This window comes from Octodon degus, unplaced genomic scaffold, assembly GCF_000260255.1.
Source record: "Octodon degus isolate 3935 unplaced genomic scaffold, OctDeg1.0 scaffold00021, whole genome shotgun sequence".
Lineage (NCBI taxonomy): Eukaryota > Metazoa > Chordata > Mammalia > Rodentia > Octodontidae > Octodon > Octodon degus.
In genome coordinates this window covers 13,224,975-13,230,677 of record NW_004524597.1, presented here as the reverse complement: position 1 = coordinate 13,230,677, position 5,703 = coordinate 13,224,975, and the positions used below count along the sequence as shown (strand labels likewise).

At 43.3% G+C, this 5,703-nt stretch overlaps 1 pseudogene; it reads right to left on the bottom strand.

Annotated features, from left to right (window-relative positions):
* Window positions 1–3,676: 3,676 nt before the first annotated feature.
* On the bottom strand, window positions 3,677–4,213 carry LOC101586993 (annotated as a pseudogene).
* Between the last annotated feature and the right edge of the window lie 1,490 nt (window positions 4,214–5,703).

The window sequence follows — 5,703 nt, the reverse complement described above, 5'->3', positions numbered from 1 at the left end:
CTGAGACTGAAGGATTTGGTCCCAAGGTCTGAAGCTCACTGCAGTGTTCCGTGCAGGTCTCCACCAGTCGGCTGCTGGGTCTGCGATAAGGCAAAGCTGAAGGATCCAAGTAGGAGGCCAGAAAGGCTGTGCTAGAAGCCAGGAGATGAAGTCTAAGCTGCCTTCGAAGACTTAAGTTCCTCCAAGGCAGTGGCCTCCGAATCCTTCCTCAACCCCTTTTCGTGCTGAGTCACTCCGGGGCAGGCCCTATCGACCACTACAGTAGCTATTCTAATTCCTTTGCATTGCCACGTAAAATAGTCTTGACTATTGAATATTTACAAAAACTTGCTGGGACTTTCATATTTCGATATATAGGAATATGACAGAGATATATATCAATTGGAGGATAATCGAGATTTCACAAAGTTGAGTTTTCCAATCCATGAACATGGCATATCTCTCCATTAACTCTGATTTTATCATACCTGAATTTTGTTCTTCTCAGCATATAATTTTTGCTCAGGTTTTGGGAGATTTATACTTAAGAATTTATTTTTGAGAGAGGGAGAGAGAGAGACTGAGAGAAAGAGAGAGACAGAGACAGAGAGGGACAGAGAGACACAGAAACAGCTACAGAGATTAGAAATGACAACATATTTTAAATGTTGGTTTTGGTGGCTAGTAGACGGAAATATAATTGATTTTTGTTTGTATATTTAACATATATTCTTCAGCTTTGTTGAAGTGAGAATGAACAGCCTACTTGGTTAATAGTAACTAGAATTATATGATATTATTTGCAGAAAGACACTAAATCAATGAAACAATGTAAAAAAATCCATATGAATGTGGCCAGGTGATTTTTAATAAAAGTTCAAAAGTACCTTGCTGTGTTTGTGTATGATTCGAGGGTCCCCCAAGGGCTGGAGGCTTGGTCTCCACGTAGTGGTACTAAGAGATGAAAGGACCTTGAAGAGATGGGGCCTAGTGTAGGAAGTAATTACATCATTGCGGATGCTGCCCTGAGAAGGGTAGTTTTATGGGACCACTAGTGGCTCTTGAGAGAAGGCTGCTACAAAAAGTGGACCTGACTGCTCCCTGAGCTTGTTTCCTGTCTCACTATGTGATATCTCCATCACATGCACTCCCACCATGATGCTATCTGTCACAAGGTCTTCATCAGAAGTTAAATCAGTGAACATCTAAAACTATGAGCTAAATAAAACTCTTTTCTTTATAAAGTTACCAGCCTTGGGTATTTCATTATAGTAACAGAAATGTACTAATACTACAACTCAAAGAAGGAAAGATACAATAAATGATGATGAAGGAATTAGACATCTAAAGGAAAACAAAAACAAACACTTCTATTTTAAGTGCCTGCCTTGCAAGCACAAGGTCCTGAGTTCAATTCCCAGTACAAAAGGAAAAAAACCCACCAACTTCTATTTAATCCCATACCATCTACAAAAATTAACCTATGATGTAGTCATAGATTTAAAATTTAAAACCATATACTTTTAGGAAAAAAAAAATAAAGTCCCCAGGTTCTAGAGCCAGACAATGACTTTTTAGACTTGACCACAAAAGCACAAGACATAAAAAAGAAAAAAATGATAAATTGGAATTCATTAAAATTAAAAACTGTTGCTCTATGAAAATTTTTTCTGTTAAAAGTTTGCTCTGTTAGGGGCTGGAGAGATAGCTCAGTAGAATAAGTGCTTGCCTGGCAAGTACAAGGGCTTTAGTTCAATCCCTGGTTCTGCCAAAAAAAAATTTTTTTTTTTTTGCTCTGTTAAAGGGTAAAAAGAAATGCTAACAACCAGGAGGAAATATTTGCAAGCCACATATCCAAAAAAGGCCAAATATGTATAATATATAATTCTCAATAGGTTTTTTAAAAAACCTGTAACACCACTACTCTGGGAGGCTGAGGCAGGAGTGTCACAAATTTGAGCCCTGTCTGAACCCTGGACAGGAAACCTTGTTTCAAAATAAAAATAAAAAGGACCAAGATATAGATCAATGGTAGAGTGCTCCTGAATTTAACCCCAGTAAAAATAACAACAAAATTCCAGAAGAATATGGGTTCAATCCCCAGTATAATAAATAAATAAATAATCTAGTTAGAACAAAAGCAAAAAAAAAAAAACATGAACACACACTTCACCAAAGAGGATAATAGCGGGGCCAGCAAGATAGCTCATAGGACTAAAACACCTGCTTAGGCAAGCTTAGGCAAGCACAGGGACTGCAGTTTGATTCCCGGTACTACATACCGTGCCAGCCCCACTCCCAGGATGGGCTGAACTGGCCAGATTTTGGACCTGTTGGCTCATGCCTATTAATTTCAATGCTGGAGAGGCTGAAAGCAGGAGGATCACCATGAGTCTGAGTTGTGTAGTGAGACCTTCCAATAACCATATACATTTTTTAAAAAGAGGATATAAGTATAACAAATAAGCACATGAAAAACATTTATTTTAGGTGTTATGGAAATACAAATTAAAACACCACCAAATACCACTAGAATGGGGGGAAAGCAGGTGTGGTTGTTCACGCCTGTAATCCCAGCCCTCAGGAGGCTGAGGCAGGAGGATGATCCTCTTGGGCTACAAAGCAAGCTCAAGGCCAGCCTGAACCACACACAGAGGTTTTTTGTTTTTGGTTTTTTGGTTTTTTAGTTTGGTTGGGGTTTTTTGGTCTTTTCTCAAGACCGGAAAGAAAAAAAAAAAGGAATGGGGGAAACTGTTAAATTGTGGGGAGGATATGGAGAAACTGGATCAGTTACACACAATTGGTGGCAATGTAAAATGTCACAGCCATTCTAAAAACAGTTTGTCAGTTTCCTAAAACTCTAAACACACAACTGTCATACACCCAGCAATTGCAGTCCACAGTAATTATCTCAGAGAAATGAAAACCTGCCCTGCCCATGGCAGGGGAAGAAGTTTACCTGCTTAGCATGCTCAAGTCCTGGATTCAGTTCTCAGTACCCAAAACAAAGCAAAATAACCTGCACATGAATATTCATGGTACTTTGTCCATAAAACTAGCAGCTGGAAACAAGCAGTCCGTGACCAGATGCTCCCCCTTCTTTAATGTATTTAGCACAGGGTCTGCAGAGTCTCACTACACAAATCAGACTTGAAGTGATTCTTCCTGTTTTTCAGCCTCCCAAGTGCTGGGATTACAGGCACTACCAGGCCCAGTCTCAATCGCCATCTCAGCGCGCCCTGGGGGCAGGGCTGGCACAGCAGGCCAGGGATGGACCCCTGGTCCCTGCGTCTCCCTAAGCAGGTGCTTTAATCCGCCAAGCTATCTGGCCAGCACTCCAGATGCCCTTTCATGGGTAAAAGACCAAGCAACTGTAGTCATCCACACTGTAGAGAGCTACTCATCAGTAAAAAGGAACTATTGGGGCTGGAGAGATGGCTCAGTGGTCTAAAGCACCTACTTGAAACAAGCTTGGCAAAGCACAGGGACCGCGGTTTGATCCCCCAGCATCACATGCCACACACACACACAATAAATAAAATGTAATAAATAAAAATAAATAAATATTTTTTTTAAGAAAAGGAACTATTGACACAGAATTATGCTGAGTGACAAAAGCTAATCCCACAAGGGTATATACTGGATGGTTCCATTCATGTAATGCTTGTGAGATGCAAGATTACAGAAGTAGACATTGTCAGAGGTTGAGGGTAGGGTGGAAGGGACAAGGAAAGGAAGTGGGCGTGGTTAGAAGAGGGCAAGGGATGTCCAGGGCACCCTTGGGGGAGCAGTAAACACCGTGGTTGGCAAGTGCACGCTGGGAGACCTGGCTGGAGACATGCACAATGGCCCCGGCACTCCCCAGGCTATCATGCCCTTGGCCATAATCTGGGACACCTGGATGACAGTCCGCAGATTTACATCAGAGGACATGTCATAAGCTTCCTTGGTGACCTCCAGGAAAGGCTGCAGCAGTGCTATGCCAGCACTGTTCATCAGCAGGTCCACGGGACCCACACTGCTCAGGGCTTGCTCTGTGGCTTCTCAGCCAGCTAAGTCCACACACACAGGCTCTACCCTGGAACACTCGCTGACTAGACTGACCAGGTCGGCCTGCGTCCGACTCATGGCCACCACGCACACACGCCGCACACAGAGCCTGGACCGTGCTGCGCCCAATGCCTTTGCCGGCGCCAGCGACCAGCGTGCGGCGGCCAGCCAACCCCAGCTCCATGGTGGCGCAATCTAGACCTAGCACACTTAGCAGGGACTTCTAATTTTTATTTTATATAAGCCCCAATGACTGGCTTAATCAGATATAGACACATGAGGGCTGGTGAGATGGCTCAGTGGTCTAAAGCACCTACTTAAAACAAGCTAAGCTAAGCAAAGCACAGGGACCACGGTTCAATCCTCCAGCACCACATGCCAGCCAGCCCCGCCCCCTGGTGGGCTGAGCTGGCCACACACACACTAAATAAATAAATATTTAAAAAAAAAAGATATAGACACATGAGGTGGCACCTAATAGCAGAAGCTGGACCAAGTATGGCAGAAGCAGGAGGATAAATCTTTGTTAAATTAAATCTTTGTTCTCGGGGCTGGTGAGATGACTCAGTGTTGTTCTAAAGCACCTACTTAGAACAAGCTTAGCAAAGCACAGGGACCACGGTTCAATCCTCCAGCACCACATGCCAGCCAGCCCCGCCCCCTGGTGGGCTGAGCTGGCCACACACACACACACACACACACACACACAAATAAAATTTAAAAAAATAATAATAAAATAAATCTTTGTTCTCTGGGATAGAAAGACAATATTAATACTAAAAGCATCTGCCACCAAACTGTCATGGCCCCTCTGTATTTCAGTCTGAAGCACAATGCTGAACATAGAATTGACAGTTAGCAGGACACTGTACGTAGATATGGATAGCTGACAGATAATATAATAGACTAGCTTTTTTGATGCAGTTTTTAAAGTGCTAGTGAGAGCTGAGATCTGCAGCACTCTTCCCCTGTGTGGCATCAGGTTAAGCATGGCACCAGTTATCCTACTAGAACTTGACTGCGCCAAGGAGTCAGGGTCAGTTGGCATCCCATGTTACACATGAGCCAACCAAGCTCAGGCCTGGAGCCAGCTGAGCAGGTGACTCAAGGATCCTTGGCACTCTTCCCTTAACATGTGTGCCAAGGACCCCACTGGTAGAGTGAGCTGGACATTTTCAGATGTGGTGGTTGTCCCCAGGGGACAGATAGGGGGAAGAGTGGAGGAAGTTTTTCAGCATGTGGGTGCACACGGATTCCTGGTGCAGGGCCGTGAGCTCCTCTGTTCTAAGCCCCATGGAAGCTTTATCCTACAGCAGGCTTCTGCCTTGCTATGTTGTTGATCATTGTTGGGAGAGGGTCTCTTTAGGAGGTTACAGGATCTCAGGATAAATCCTAAGGGGATTTGACTGACCTTATCAGATCCAAAAGCTATAACTCTTGTTGCATAGGTCTTGCTTTATCTTGGTCTTAACCATTCAGCAGAAAAGTATAAAAACGAAGTATAAGAAGTAAAGCCATGGTGTTATGTTGAGGTGTAGGGGACTCTTGTCAACAATTTCTGACACTGCCAGTCAAGCAGAAGACCCAATACTATTATGGGCTACTGGACTCTTTTAGAATATTTTGCTGAGTTAACACACCTATAATATTCAAATGACGGAACTAAACAAAAAA